The sequence below is a fragment of the Felis catus genome, chromosome C1, assembly GCF_018350175.1.
Source record: "Felis catus isolate Fca126 chromosome C1, F.catus_Fca126_mat1.0, whole genome shotgun sequence".
NCBI classification, from domain to species: Eukaryota; Metazoa; Chordata; class Mammalia; order Carnivora; family Felidae; genus Felis; species Felis catus.
The window spans coordinates 87,432,339-87,447,775 of NC_058375.1; the positions used below are offsets into that span (position 1 = coordinate 87,432,339).

Consider the following 15,437-nt stretch of genomic DNA (forward strand, 5'->3'; position numbering starts at 1 on the left):
CAAGTGCCTTCAGCTCAAAATAATGTACATGCCAAAGTGGCACACTCTGGGGTCCTGTCCTGAACCCCTTCAATGGTATCATTTATTACTATTACTATAAGCAAATTTATAAAGCAATAAGTAACCATATATTGTCAATTTTTAATTGCATCTGTAAAATTGTGGTTTTAGTTACAACTTTTACCAAATTTGGTTATCAGTTTGTTGCATGAATTTCTGGAGGCTTATCTGGGGGAAAAATCAGCCTCACAATATCCAAACTAGGATGGCAGCAAGTAATGTTTATAAGATTTCAGATATGCTCAATTTAATTAGGTAAAATAATAGGGCAAGAGCCTTAGACTACACACAATAATAAATGACACAAATACTAATAGTATAACCGAAGTTCAGAGTAAGCCAAGATTAACTGTGGGTTTGAAAACTTAAATGCATTAAATTGAAGTTCCTTGAGAGAAATTTGATAATTCAGAGATAACATGTATTTGTGCGGGGGAGTGTTATAGGCACAGGAACCTCCATAAGCCTCAGTGGAGAACTAGAAATCTATGTCTAACTGAAGGCAGAAATAGAACCTTTTTGACGATTGTATAAAATTCATGTAAAGTCAAGTTGTGAGCATTGCATGCCACTACAGTTTCGTTATTTCAGTCTTTTGGGCAAACACAGACTTCAAAATTAGTATGACTTTGGCAGTAGAAGGTATACTAGATAAAAAGTTGTAGAACATGGGTGTACAAACATGTTATTGGTACGTATTACCAACCAAATTCTAGTTTTATTCTGAAACTCCATCTTAATTCTTGTTAATTCCTGCTTAATATTTTATTTATCTGTTACTTGTATGAATTCCCTTAACACTGTGTCATCAATCTTATCATTTGTGCTGTTATTTCATGCATATTCTTATTTTCAAAATTAAATGGAAACTCACTGGTGTCATAGTCCTTGATTAAAGGGGGGTAGGGGAAGGTGACAGAAAAGCATGGTGGAAAGAACGGCATAAAAAACCCCAAATACCTAGATTTAGGTCCCAGGTTTGCCTTCTCCTATCAGTGGTGTGAGAAAGTGTTACTTCACATCTTTGAGCCTCCTTTCTCTTCTTTGTAAAATGGCTTCATATCACTGATTTTCAAGCAGTTTTCAAGAATGCCTACATTTCGAAAGAAATACTTTCAAGGCAAATCCTTAGACAGGGGTGGCTGTAAAGAGATTGTGGGCTCTGTTTCCTCCTGCACGTTTTAAATTTTTCCAACTTAAGGAAGCAGCATTTTAAAGCATCAAGATCCTGCAAATATTGATCAAGAACAAGACAACTTAAAAATGATTGGAGGGGTGCCTGGGTGACTCTGACTCTTGGTCACTGCTCCTGAGCTTGCTCGAGCCCTGCATCAGGTTCTGTGCTGACAGCACAGAACCTGCTTGGAATTCTCTCTCTCTCCCTCTCTCTCTGCCCATCCCCTGCCCACACACTCTCTCTCTCTCAAAAGAAATAAATAAACTTTAAAAAAAGTCACTGGAGGGGGTGCCTGGGTGGCTCAATGAGTTAAGCATACAACGTCAGCCCAGGTCATGATCCCCCACTTCGTGGGTTCCAGCCCCGTGTCGGTCTCTGTGCTGACAGCTCAGAGCCTGCTTGAGATTCTGTGTGTGTGTGTGTGTGTGTGTGTGTGTGTGTGTGTGTGTGTGTCTGTCCCCTCGCCTGTTTGCACTCTGTCTCCAAAAAAATAAATATTTAAAAATTAAAAAAAATAGGTTAAGCGTCCGACTTCAGCCAGGTCACGATCTCGCGGTCCGGGAGTTCGAGCCCTGCGTCAGGCTCTGGGCTGATGGGCTGATGGCTCAGAGCCTGGAGCCTGTTTCCGATTCTGTGTCTCCCTCTCTCTCTGCCCCTCCCCCGCTCATGCTCTGTCTCTGTCCCAAAAATAAATAAACGTTGGAAAAAAAATTTGGGGGCGCCTGGGTGGCGCAGTCGGTTGAGCCTCCGACTTCAGCCAGGTCACGATCTCGCGGTCCGTGAGTTCGAGCCCCGCGTCGGGCTCTGGGCTGATGGCTCGGAGCCTGGAGCCTGTTTCCGATTCTGTGTCTCCCTCTCTCTCTGCCCCTCGCCCGTTCATGCTCTGTCTCTCTCTGTCCCAAAAATAAATAAACGTTGAAAAAAATTTTTAAAAAAATAATAAAAGAGTTATTGGAAAGCATTACAGCATTTTTACCTGTCATCGCTCCCCGACCCTCCCTGGTTTGCTGTAGTCTTGAATCCCAGCCTACATTTCCAGAGTGGGACACAGTTCCGTGTATCTGCAGGAGTGGAGCAGGTCTTATTACCAAAGAATTGTTTTTATAGGCACATGAATGATTCAGGGAAGGGGCTTGTCTTTGTTTTGCCTAACCCAGAATATATTCAGGGTAGAAAAATGTCATGGTCACTCTCTACTGCCTTTAAGAATACTTATTTTTAATTTTTATTCAGCTTTTCTAGTTGTTCTTGATGGAATGATTGGTCTGAAATGAGCTACTCCATCATAGTCAGAAGCAGAAGGTTGCCATCTCCCAAATGTGGGATTTTAAAATGAGAATCTAGTATCAGGATTTTTAAGATGTTATACCACAATGTCTAATCTGTAATTGAGTGTTAGTAAAATATTCTTTTTCTCTTATTTTTCACTAAACACATATTTTTTAATGTACAAAAAGGGTACAGATTATAGAATGTTTTTTGAAGCATGGGAAGTGATTGTCAAATGGGTATAACATACTGATCCTATGATAGATACCTTTCGATATTTCCACCAAAGACTGCTCCTATTATTGTGTATGTCTAATAAAGTCATACATATGTAATTTTTACAAGGTCTCTGTAATCAGATCACTGTTTTAATTAACATTAACAAAATTTTTCTGACCTGATAAAGTTAAAATTGTGATCATACATTTGGCAGAGAAATTATTTTAATTGGAGCACATGATTCATATTAATGGGATCATGGCAGTTGCTTAAGTTGGTTAAATATATAAGACTGAAATAAAGAGAGAAAAATACAATCAAACAAGATGAGGGGCCATAGAACGCAAAATTGTTTGCAGAAGAAATACCGTGTATTACAAGATAGCCATCAGCATATATCACTTAACATGTATTGGCTTTTCCAGAAATTTAGTGCTTCACATTCTTCATGTAATTTGTATAACAAACCTAGATGTTAATTATTAGTAGCATAGATTTAGAAATGAGAAAGCAATCTCAGAGATAAACAGACTGCACAGCAGAGCTGGTACCTAAACACAATTGACTATGTTGGCTTTAAGATGTAGCCAGGGTACAGGGCCTAAGAGCACCTGGGGTTCCAAACAGAACGGATGAAGCTAATTGCCAATGACAAAACCCAAAGGCAGAAAGACAAGCGGTGGTGAAACAAGAAAGGGATTTATTTCAGGGAGGCCAACATCAGGAAGACATAGGACTAGTGTCCCAAAGTCTGTCTCCAAAGTGCTGAAAATACTTCCAGGTTTGTAAGGAAAATGTGGGACAAAGGTCAGTGTACAGCTTGGCAATAAAGTCAGGTTGATCATTGTCTTGGGGTCAATCAAGTGAGGTCTTGGCTGGTATCAGGAGGATCACTATTGCTTGAGGGGCAGTCTCCGTTCCCATCTCAGGATGCTTTGCCTGCTGGGTCTTTTGCCTGAGTTAAGAGATAAGCTGGAAAGAAGAACTTAATCACTTAGAAAGTACAGATTGAGGTCAAAATGGAAGCAGTTAAGGGGAAAAATGGAGTCCTCTTTCAAGGGCATGTTTTATTTTTGGTTTTCTTTTTAGTAGTAAAATGAACACTTACCTGCAACAACTCCCTATAAAAGTAACCTAAGAGAGTGGGTTTAAATGAATCCTAAGGAGTTTGAGTAATGTGAAAATCACAACCAAAGATACTGGGTGGGATGTTGTCTCAGAAAGGTAGGGCTGGACCATAACTGCAACTGAGAAATTTTAAACACCATCCATTTACTTATTCAGTAGTGTTAATGAGTGTTCCTTGCTATGTAAGGCATGCACTCTTTTTTTTTTTAAGTTTATTTATTCATTGAGAGAGAGAGAGAAAGAGAGAGAGAGAGAGAGAGAAAGTACGAGTGGGGAAGGAACAAAGAGAGAGAGAGAGAGAGAGAGAGAGAGAGAGAGAGAGAGAGAGAGAGAGAGAATCCCAAGCAGGCTCTGCTCTGTGCAAAGCAGGGTGAAGAATTCTATCTCACAAACTGAGAGATCATGACCTGAGCCAAAATCAAAGGTTGGATGCTTACACGACTGAGCCACCCAGGTGCCTGGTAAGGCCTGTTCTCTTAACCATTAAACTAAACAGTCATTATTTAGGTACCTAAAGGGAATGTTTTCCAAACTTGCAGTAAAGTCAGTAAAATTTGGGGAGATGTGAGATCTTAGTGATTCTTGATTGTTCTTAATGAAATATGATAGAATGGTATTATTAATGAAAATGATAGAATAGATCAAATAGCATAGGATAGATTATATACAAGCTTATTTCACCTAGTAAGGTAATTGTGTGTGTGTGTGTGTGTGTGTGTGTGTGTGTGTGTGTGTGTGTAAACTTTTGTTTATGCATACACATACACACATACATATATGCTGTATCACAATGTAAAATGTTTTTTTTTTCTTGTGTTTCTCAGTCAAGAAGTTTGAAAGACCATTTTCTAAGGAACAGCAGAGATTATTTACTCAGTGATAAGATTCTTTAAAATGTAACACTCAAGTACTTTATGTTACATTATAGAATATTTGGAAAATTAGTACCATAGAGAGTAACCAGTGATCTGACATGATGAAATTTTCCCTGTTATAGTCTAAAAAAGGAATTTGATCATATTATTTCACTTGTTTTAATAATCTGCCCTCAAAAATAGATACTTTACAACCCACTTCCCAGTTTTGCCTCTGTTTTTGTATTTGCTAAAACAAATATTTGTTATTTTTTGTTGGAATCCATCCTAATCAGCCAATCATTCCTGTGTTCAGCCTCCTTCCAAGAAGCCATGGACAAGCTATTATAGATGGAAAGGCTTAAAGTAAATGTGCTTGTATCTCTTTTAAAAAATAACCCTTACTTTGTGTTTGTTTGTTTGTTTTAAGGAATCAATAAAAGAAAAAGCCCCCTCTATTCCAAAGCTTCTAAGCCACATTATTTTTTTTTTTCATACCAGCGATTTGGAATATTTAGGATTTCAGCCATTTCTGATTAAAATTCTTCCAGTAATCAAGGTTGGCTTCCAAGCTTGATGGCTTGCATATTCTTTTACAAGCTGGTAACATTTCTCTAATGAGCTGTGAGTCTTGGGACATTAATGTATTTATTGGGACTAGAGTCACATAGTCACATCATGAAAGTATTCATGTAGTATTCATGAAAGTAGCATGTAGTATTCATTACATGCTATTTATGGTGCTGTAAACTTTTATTATTATTATTTTTTAGCTTTTAAAGTAGGAAATAGTTGTCTATAGCAGGATATTGAAGTAATATGGCTTTCATGTAAGACACACTGGCTGTGTTACGTACATTATTTCATCTACATATGAAATATTCAACATTTAAAAAAACCTGTCCTGAGTCACAGACAGAATTCATGATAGTCAAAGGAAACCTTAGCAAAATAAATTACAATACAATATAGTTAATGATACTAGACTCTTTAAAAAAGAAAGATGAAAGTGAAACAGGCTGGGCTATTGGACTAAACAGAAATTGTTGAAAATAGTAAAAACATAGAAAGACTTAGTAAAACATTTAATAATACAGATCTCTCATCAGAACACAGGAATTAAATAGACTGAAGTTTTCGGTTGGTATGTTTAAAAATAAACAATTTGATGTATTTTTATTTAAAAATATTATATATACATATATTTTTTTAGTTGCCAAATTAGTAGTGGCTTGAAAAGTATCATCTTTGGGGTGCCTGAGTGGCTCAGTCGGTTAAGCCTCCAACTTCGGGTGGAGTCATGATCTCTCGGTTCGTGTGTTCCAGCCCCATATCATGCTCTGTGCTGCCGGCTCAGAGTGTGGAGCCTGCTTCAGATTCTTTGTCTCACTCTCTCCCCACCCCCCCCCCTCTCTCTCTGCCCCTCCCCTGCTCACACTCTGTCTCTCTTTCTCAAAAATTAATAAAATTTAAAAAAACTTTTAAAATATCATCTTAAAATAGTTATTGAGCCTGGATTCTCTTGTCCTTGGGGTGACTGAGAGATAGGAAAGCTGAAAGGACTCCGTTTTAGAAAGGCTCCATTTCTGCTCTTTTCCTGCTAGGCCCTATTTACTTGTGTTCTAGTTTTTACCTTACATCTGAGTAAAAACCAAAGAAGCTATGTTCCAAGTCCAAGGGGGAAGTAATAAAGTTAATCATTCTCTGAGTTTTGTCTTAAGCCCCCAAATACCTGGTATATCTAAGAGCTGGATCCCAAACACATTCCAGGACATTAGCTTTGAACAAACCTGGCATCAATACCCCCTACCTTCAGTGATCTATTGAATAACACCTATTGTTCACCTGACACTTGCCTTTGATTAGACCCTACTCTGGATTTCTGGAGAAACATGTAACCTAGAACTGTTTCAGCGATGGGGCGACTCCTTCTTCCCAAACACTGTATCGGCTATTCTCGGTCATCTACACTATTCAGTAAACTCTGCTTTCACTTTCTCTGGCTTGTATTTGATTTCTGTCCTGTGAGAAGCTAAGGACCCTCTTGGCCGGTCCTGCGGGACCCCTGTCTGCGTTCTTGGACCAGTCTGCTTGCATCAAATTCATGTAGTTTTGCAGACTGTATATTTTACAAGGCACCTAGATTGGGGGGATGGGTGGTGATGAAGAGGAATGAAGCCATGCTTCTCTTTGATAAAAAGAATTACCTGTAGGTTGACATAGGCCTTGAACAACTTCTTTTTACTGGTCTATATGTTCTTCTGTTCCTCTTGTTAAATAATCTATTGCCAGAAACAATTGGGTTGAATGGAAAGGCATTACTCTTAGCATGAACGCTTTTGCAGGAAGGCTCCATCAAAAGTCTTAGGGTAGATTTATTATAATTCAAGTGAAAAAGGTCATGTTCTTAAAAATAATGCATATTATCATATATAAAATGTTAACAAGTTTTCTTGTGTTTTTAGCAAATAATTTTATTTTAAAAAACATTTGTTAAAATATGCATTTTGATATCCCGCAATGTATAGTAAAACCAATTATTTCAATTTCAATTTCAATTATCTGAAATTGTTTCAAAAATATATTTCAATTATTACTCAGCACATCTTATCACTGTCAAACTATATGATTAGGGGGCGCCTGGGTGGCTCAGTCGGTTAAGCGTCCGACTTCGGCTCAGGTCATGATCTCACGGTCCATGAATTAAAGCCCCACGTCGGGCTCAGTGCTGACAGCTCAGAGCCTGGAGCCCGTTTCAGATTCTGTGTCTCCCTCTCTCTCTGCCCCTCTCCTGTTCATGCTCTGTCTCTCTCTGTCTCAAAAATAAATAAACGTTAAAAAAAAATTAAAAAAAACTTTATGATTAAGACAACTATAGTCTAGATAATCACAGACGATTGTAATTGTTTCATTGGGTTATAAATACTTATGAAATTTACATCTTATATTCACTCTTAAAATATAGATCTTCCCTACCAGTAGCCTAGCTAACAAATTTCACATACAATAGATTTTTCTTGTAACTTTTTTTATATTGATGAAACAACCCGATCTTTACCTATATAATATATTTATACAGACATATTCCCAAATCTTTCTTCTTTTACCAATCAGAACTGCCATTCATACCATTTCCTGTTATGCATTCCACCCAAGATAGGCCATTCCATCTGTTGATTCACAGAACTTGCTTTGTCTCATGTGACTCTACAACCTAAGAAACTTGTACAAACAACCTTTAAGACATCCTTCTACTATGCAGTAGGGACAACTACAGAAGGTATTTAGAGTCAGTGTGCACTCTTGGTTTGCATGGTCTGTTTTGATTTGTTTGTTTATTGTCGATGTTTCTTGGAGAGAGAAAAAAACACAGCCTAAAAGTAGAAAATAAAACCAAGGCTCATTTTTCTCCATCTGAAGCTACAAATGCTAATTTTTGCCGTTTATACTTTTATTCTAATTTTTGAAAAACAAAAACAGCACAAATATGTTAAATTCCATTTAATCAGTTCTCAAAGGCAATTGACATTTTGAGTTTGTATTTTCTGGTTTTCAACCCATTTTTTTTTCATTTGAGACATTTATTCAAACCCATCAGAGAAATGGACAGCTTATGTCTGTAACAAAGCATCATGCCTTAAAGCTTAGGTCCGTAATTGTATAAGAGAGTATATACTGCTACCTACAAACTAACTGATCACAGCACGTTTCAATGTTTAAAACAGAATAGGCTTCCTTGCAAAAGCAGCACCTTTGTGACATTTTTAACTTTAGTATTCCTGTTCTTCTTCTTCATCCTCTCCTTCAACAGAATCCACACCAACCTCTTCATAATCCTTCTCAAGGGCAGCCATATCTTCACGGGCCTCAGAAAACTGTCCTTTCCCCATGCCATCACCCACATACCAGTGAACACAGGCTCACTGGGCACACATCAGGTCAAACCTGTGGTCCATGAGAGCCCAGGTCTCAGTAATGGCTGTGTGTGCTCAGCGTACACACAGCTCGCTGTACTTTGACCAGGTCTCCACCAGGTACCACAGTGGGATGCTGGTAATTAGCCAGTGGGATGCTGGCTCCAATTGTGAAGCCGATGGGGCACTAGCCCACAAACTGGATGGTACGCCTGGTCCTGATGGTAGCAGTGGCAGCGCTGACGTCTTTGGGAACCACATCACCACAGTACAACAGTCAGAAAGCCATGTATTTATCATGGTAAGGGTCATATTTCACCATTTGGTTGTCTCAAAGCATGCCTTGGTGATCTCTACTACATAAAGCTGTTTGTGGTAGGCTTTCTCAGCAGAGATGGCAGGAGCATATGTGACCAGAGGGAAGCGGATGTGGGGATAGGGTACCAAGTTGGTCTGGAATTCTATCTGAAAACATTTTGGGCTCCATCAAATCTGAGGGAAGTAGTGACGGAGGACACAATTTGACATGTTATCTTATTCAGGTTAGTGTAGATTGGGCATTCAGTGAGGTTTCTACCACAGATATCATACATGGCTTCATTGTCTCCAATGAAGGCAAAATCAGAGTGCTCCAGCCTGGTGTGAGTAGTGAGAATGGAGTGGTAGGACTCAACTACAGCTGTGGAAACCTGGGGGGCTGACTAAATGGAAAACTCCAGCTAGGACTTGTCACAATCGACAAGAAAGATGTTCCATTACCAGGGAGTTGAACCCAGGACCAATTCCCCCTCCAAGGCCATGGAAGACCTTGTGCACTGGTCAGCCATTTCCAAATTCATTCCAAGACATTGTCAATGATCTCCTTGCCAATGGTGTAGTGCCCTTGGGCATAGTTGTTGGCTGTATCTTACTTGCCTGTCATGAGCTGCTCAGGGTGGAAAAGCTGATGATAGGTGCCAGTGCGAACTTCATCAATGACTGTGGTTCCAGGTCTACAAACACTGCATTGAACACATGCTTGCCAACACCTGTTTTACTGAAGAAGGTATTAAAAGAGTCATCTTTTCTGCCAATGGTATTGTCACTTGGCATCTGACCATCAGACTCATGCCGTGTTCCAGGCAATAAAGCTCCCAATAGGCATTGCCAATCTGGACACCAGCCTGGCCAACATGGATGGAGATGAATTCACACATGGTTGCTGCTTTGTGGCTGCCAAGCAGATGGCAGAGAAGAAGAGACATTGTTACAGTGGTCGATATAATATAAACTGTTTTCTTTAACTTAGGATATGTAATACATATATAGAAGAGTATAAAATAAAACATGTGCACTTAAATGCATTATTACAAAGTGAACACTGTGTAAACATCTCTCAGGTCAAAATATTAACATTGTTAGAATCTCAGAAATTATTCCCAACTGTCCCTTTCCCATAGTATCTTTCTTACTCCCTGTAAAATACCACTGCTCTGACTCCTGTGACAATCATTCATATCCTTGCTTTGTTAAGTTTAGTCTCCATCTATGCATTCCAAATAATCTAGTTTTGTCCATTTTTGAAATATATATCATTGAAATCATACACTTTATATTTTACATGTCTGGCTTTCACTTGACGTGATACCATTAGATTCAAACACATAGTTTGCATACTTCCTTGCTGTATTGTGTGCCATTTCCTGACTATACAATTTAATTCTTTATTATTGACAGAGATATGAATTGTTTCATTTTTCTCAGTATGACCAACATATGTATCCTAGGGTAACTGAGCATGTATTTGTCTAGAGTATATTCTTGGAGTAGAATCATATTTGATAGGACTTGTGAATTTCTAACTTGACCAGACAGTTTCAAACTCCTTCAGAAAGTCAGTGTACTAGTTTATACTCCTACTAGTAGTCTATAAAAATTTGTTTGCTCTATGCTTTTGGAGAAATAGAATTATTTATGATATTAATGTAATAAAGTCTATGTAATACTCATTACAGTGAGTGTAAATGGTACCTATTAGAGTGTTATTTTGAATTTACTTGATTTTAATGAGATGAACTGAATTTTCATGTTTCCCCTATACTTAGGAATTTTTTCTGAGAATTGTGTAAGATTTTTATTCATTTTCTATTGGATTATTTCTCTTTTATCATTGATTTATAGGATTTCTTTATATAGCCTAGATATTAATTCTATATTTTTGTTATGTACTACAGATATCTTCTGCTACTTTGCACCTTTGCTTTTAATAATGTCTATAGTTTTTTCTTTTTAATTTTTTTTTAAATTTTTTTATTTATTTTTGAGAGAGAGAGAGAGGGAGACAGAGCACAAGTGGGGGAGGGGCAGAGAGGAGACACAGAATCTGAAGCAGGATGCAGGCTCTGAGCTGTCAGCACAGAGCCCCATGTGGGGCTAGAACTCATGAACCACAACATCATGATCTGAGCCAACGTTGGGCACCCAACCGACTGAGCCACCCAGGTGACCCTATAGTTTGTTTTTTTTACACATTTAGTTTGTTTTTTTACAAATTTTTTACACATTTAGTTTTACACATATAGTTTGTTTTTTTTACACACAACCTTAGGTTTTCCATCAATGGCATATGTCCCTGATTCCCAAACTTTCCTGAGGTACTCCAAGATCCCTCACTGAATTCACAGGGGTTCTCCAGGACACTTTAAATTTTCAAAGGAAATTTAGCAACACTGAATACTGTGTAAAATACTTTCTTGAAGAAGTTTACAGTTTCATTATTAGATTGTTCTTCATTCTTTTGAATGATAACATGTTTGCTAAGCTAGGTTTCTGGTATTTTTTGTGGTCAGTATAGACACAGATGACACACTCTTCACAAAATTAACTCAAAATATGTTATAGACATAAATGTAAAATTCAAAACTATAAAACTCCTGGAAGATATCATAGGAGGAAACCTAGATGGCCTTGGTATGGTGATGACTTTTCAAACACAACACTGAAGGCATGACCCATGAAAGAAAGAATCGATATGTTGGACTTCATTAAAATTAAAAACTTCTGCTCTGCAAAAAATAATATCAAGAGAATTAGAAAAGACTGGGAGAAAGTTTTGCCAAAGACACATCTGATAAAGGACTGTTATTCAAAATATACAAATAACTCTTAAAACTCAGCATTAAGAAAATAAGCCATCTAAGTTAAAAAAATGGTCCAAGATCCTTAACAGACATCTCAGCCAAGAAGATATACAGATGGTAAATAAGCATATGAAAAGATGTTTCACATCATATACCATTAGAGAAATGCAACTTAAGACAACAAGGACATACCTCTATACACCCATTGTAATGGCCCAAATCCAGTACACTGACAAAACCAAATGCTGGTGAGAATATGGAGCAACAGGAAGTCCTATTTATTCCTGGTGGGAATGCATACAATCATGTAGCCACCTGGAAAACAATTTAGTGCCTTCTTATAAAACTACTTGACATATGATATAGCAATCACACCTCGGTGTGCTAGCAACCAAGGTGTCCTTCAGCAGGTGAATGAATAAATACTGTATATCTACACAACAGAATCTTACTGAGAACTAAAAAGAAATGAGCTATCAAGTCATGAAAAGACGTGGAAGAAATGTAAATGCATATTATTAAGTGGAGAAAGCAACTTAAAAAGGCTGCTGACTGTGTTATTTCAACTGTATGAAATTTTTGAACAGGCAAAATTATAAAGACAAGAAGATTAGTGGTTGCCAGGAATTAGAGGAGGGAAGAGGGATGAATGGATGGAGCATAGATGACTTTGGGGGCAGTGGAAATACTCTGTCTGATACCATAATGATGGATACATGTTATTATACATCAGTCCAAACCCATAAAATGTAAAACATCGAGAGTAAACCTAAATGTAAATATGGACTTTGGGTGATTGCAATCTGTTGACATAGCTTCATCAGTTGTAATAAATGTACTACTCTGGTGAGAGATGTTGATAATAGGGCAGTCTATGCAGGTGTGGGGTATGGGGGCTTTGGGAAATCTCTGGCTCTGAAATTTGCTGTGAATCTGAAACAGCTCTAAAAAAAGTCTTAGAATAATTTTTAAAAATTTAAAAAGCAATTGCCACTCAGAAATGAATTTGAAAAAGAAAATGAGGGTGGCAACCATCTAATCTAATTCAAAGTTTAAGAAGTTGTGCAGCACTCAGCAGGCACTGCCTCCCATTAGTAAGTTAGTGAGGTTATTTAAGAATGAAATAAAAATATTTTTTTCAATTTATGCACATTTATTTTTCAAATAGCTACTACACTTTTAGGATATAAATATTATGTTTTTGGAAACTGTTAAACAGAATACTTGAGTGTTTCTTTTGGCCTATGAATATAACTTTAAAAAATTGAGACCCCCAAGGATGTCATGAACAGACAAAATTTAAGAACTTCTGGAATAGTGTTGCATAAAGGAAGGTTCTAATTGATTGATTTCGGAAAATGTATAGGCATACTTCAGAGATATTGTGGGTTCAGTTTCAGACCACGTCAGTAAAGCAAATATTGCAATAAAGTAAGTCAAATCATTCTTTTGGTTTCCCAATGCATATGAAAGTTACGTTTCCATTATATAATAGTCTTTTAAGTGTGCAACAGCGTTATGTCTAAAAAATACATGCCTTAACTAAACATACTTTATTGCTAAAAAATGCTAACCATCATCTGAACTTTCAGTACACTGTAATATTTTTGCTGGTGGGGTATCTTGTCTCACTTATGGCTTCTGACTGATCAAGGTGGTGGTTATTGAAGACTGTGGTGGCTGTGGCAATTCCTTGGAATAAGGCAACAGTGAAGCTGGACTCTTCCTTTTGTGCACGATTTCTCTGTAGCTTGCAATGCCCTTTGATAGTATTTTACCCACAGTAGAACTTCTTTCAAAAGGGGAGTCAGTCCTCTCAAACACTGCTGCTTTATCACTAGGTTGGTATGATATTCTAAATTCCTTATTGACATTGCAACAGTCTTCACAGCATCTTCACCAGGAGTACAGGAGTAGATGCCATCTCAAGAAATCACTTTCTTTGCTCATCCATGAAAAGCAACTCCTCAGCCGTTAAAATTTTATCATGAAATTGCAGCCCTTTAGTCACATCTTTAGGCTCCACCTCTAATTCTAGTTCTCTTGCTATTTCCACCACACCTGCAGTTACTTCCTCCGTTGAAATCCTGTGCTCCTCAAAGTCATCCATGGGGGTTGGAATCAACCTTTGTTTTTCTTTGTTTTTTAGTTTTTACTTGACTTCCAGTTAGTTAAGATACAGTGTAATAGTAGTTTCAGATATACAATATAGTGAGTCAACATATTTATGACACTTGGGGCTCATCACAAGAGCACTCCTTAATCCCCATCACCTACTTAACCCATCCTCCCACCCACCTCCCCCCTGGTAACCATCAGTTTGTTCTCTATAGTTAAGGGTCTGTTTCTTGGTTTGTCTCTCTCTCTCTCTCTCTCTCTCTCTCTTTTTCCCTTGGCTCATTTGTTTTGTTTCTTAAATTCTACATATAAGTGAAATCATATAGTATTAGTCTTTCTCTGACTGACTTATTTTGCCAAATATAATACTCTCTAGCTTCATTCATGTCATGACAAATGGCATGATTTCATTCTTTTTTTGTGGCTGAGTAATCTTCCATTATACATTTATACATGTATACATATATTTTCAATTGTGTGTATATGTATATATATATATTAATATATATGTATAATGGAATTATATATAACATATTAATATATTATATATAATTCCATTATACATTATATATATATATATATATATATATATATATATATATATATATCCTTTCATCAATCAGTGGACACTTGCACTGTTTCCATAATTTGGCTATTGTAGATAATGTTGCTATAAACATTGGGTTGCACGTATCCCTTCAAATTAGTATTTTTTATCTTTTGGTAAATAGCTAGTAGTACTGAGGGTAGTTCTGTTTCTAACTTCTTTAGGAACCTTCATACTGTTTTCCAGAGTGGCTGCACCAGTTTGCATTACCACTAACAGTGCAAGAGGATTCCTTTTCTTAAACATCCTTGCCAACACCTGTTGTTTCTTGTGTTTTTTATTTTAGCCATTCTGACAGGTGTGAGGTCATATCTCATCGCCATTTTGATTTGTATTTCCCTGATAATGAGTGATGTTGAGCATCTTTTCATGTGTCTGTCGGCCATCTGGTTGTCTTCTTTGGAAAAATACCTGTTCTAGTCTTCTGCCCATTTTTTAATTGAATTATTTGTTTTGGGGTGTTGAATTTTTTAAGTTCTTTATATATTTTTGATACCATCCCTTTATCATATATGTCATTTGCAAATATCTTCTCTCATTCTGTAGGTTGCCTTTTAGTTTTGTTGATTGTTTCCTTTGCTTAGCAGAAGGTTTTTATTTTGATGAAGTCCCAATAGTTGATTTTTGCTTTTGTTTCCCTTGCCTCGGGAGACATATCTAGAAAAAAGGTGCAACTCCAGTGTAAAAAAAGTTACTGCCTATGTTCTTCTCTAGGATTTTTATTGTTTAAAGTCTCAAATTTAGGTCTTTAATCCATTTTGAATTTATTTTTGCTTATGGTGTAAGAAAGTGGTCCAATTTCATTCTTTTCCATGTTGTTGTCCAGTTTTCCCAGCACCATTTGTTGAAGAGATTGTATTTTCCCCATTAGATATTCTTTTCTGCTTTGTCAGAGATTAATTGATCATATAGTTGTGGGTTCATTTCTGGGTTTTCTATTCTGTTCTACTGATCTATGTGTCTACTTTTGTG

General features: G+C 37.2%; 1 pseudogene; it reads right to left on the reverse strand.

The window, feature by feature from the left end:
• Positions 1–8,330: 8,330 nt before the first annotated feature.
• Positions 8,331–9,817, reverse strand: LOC101092132 (annotated as a pseudogene).
• Between the last annotated feature and the right edge of the window lie 5,620 nt (positions 9,818–15,437).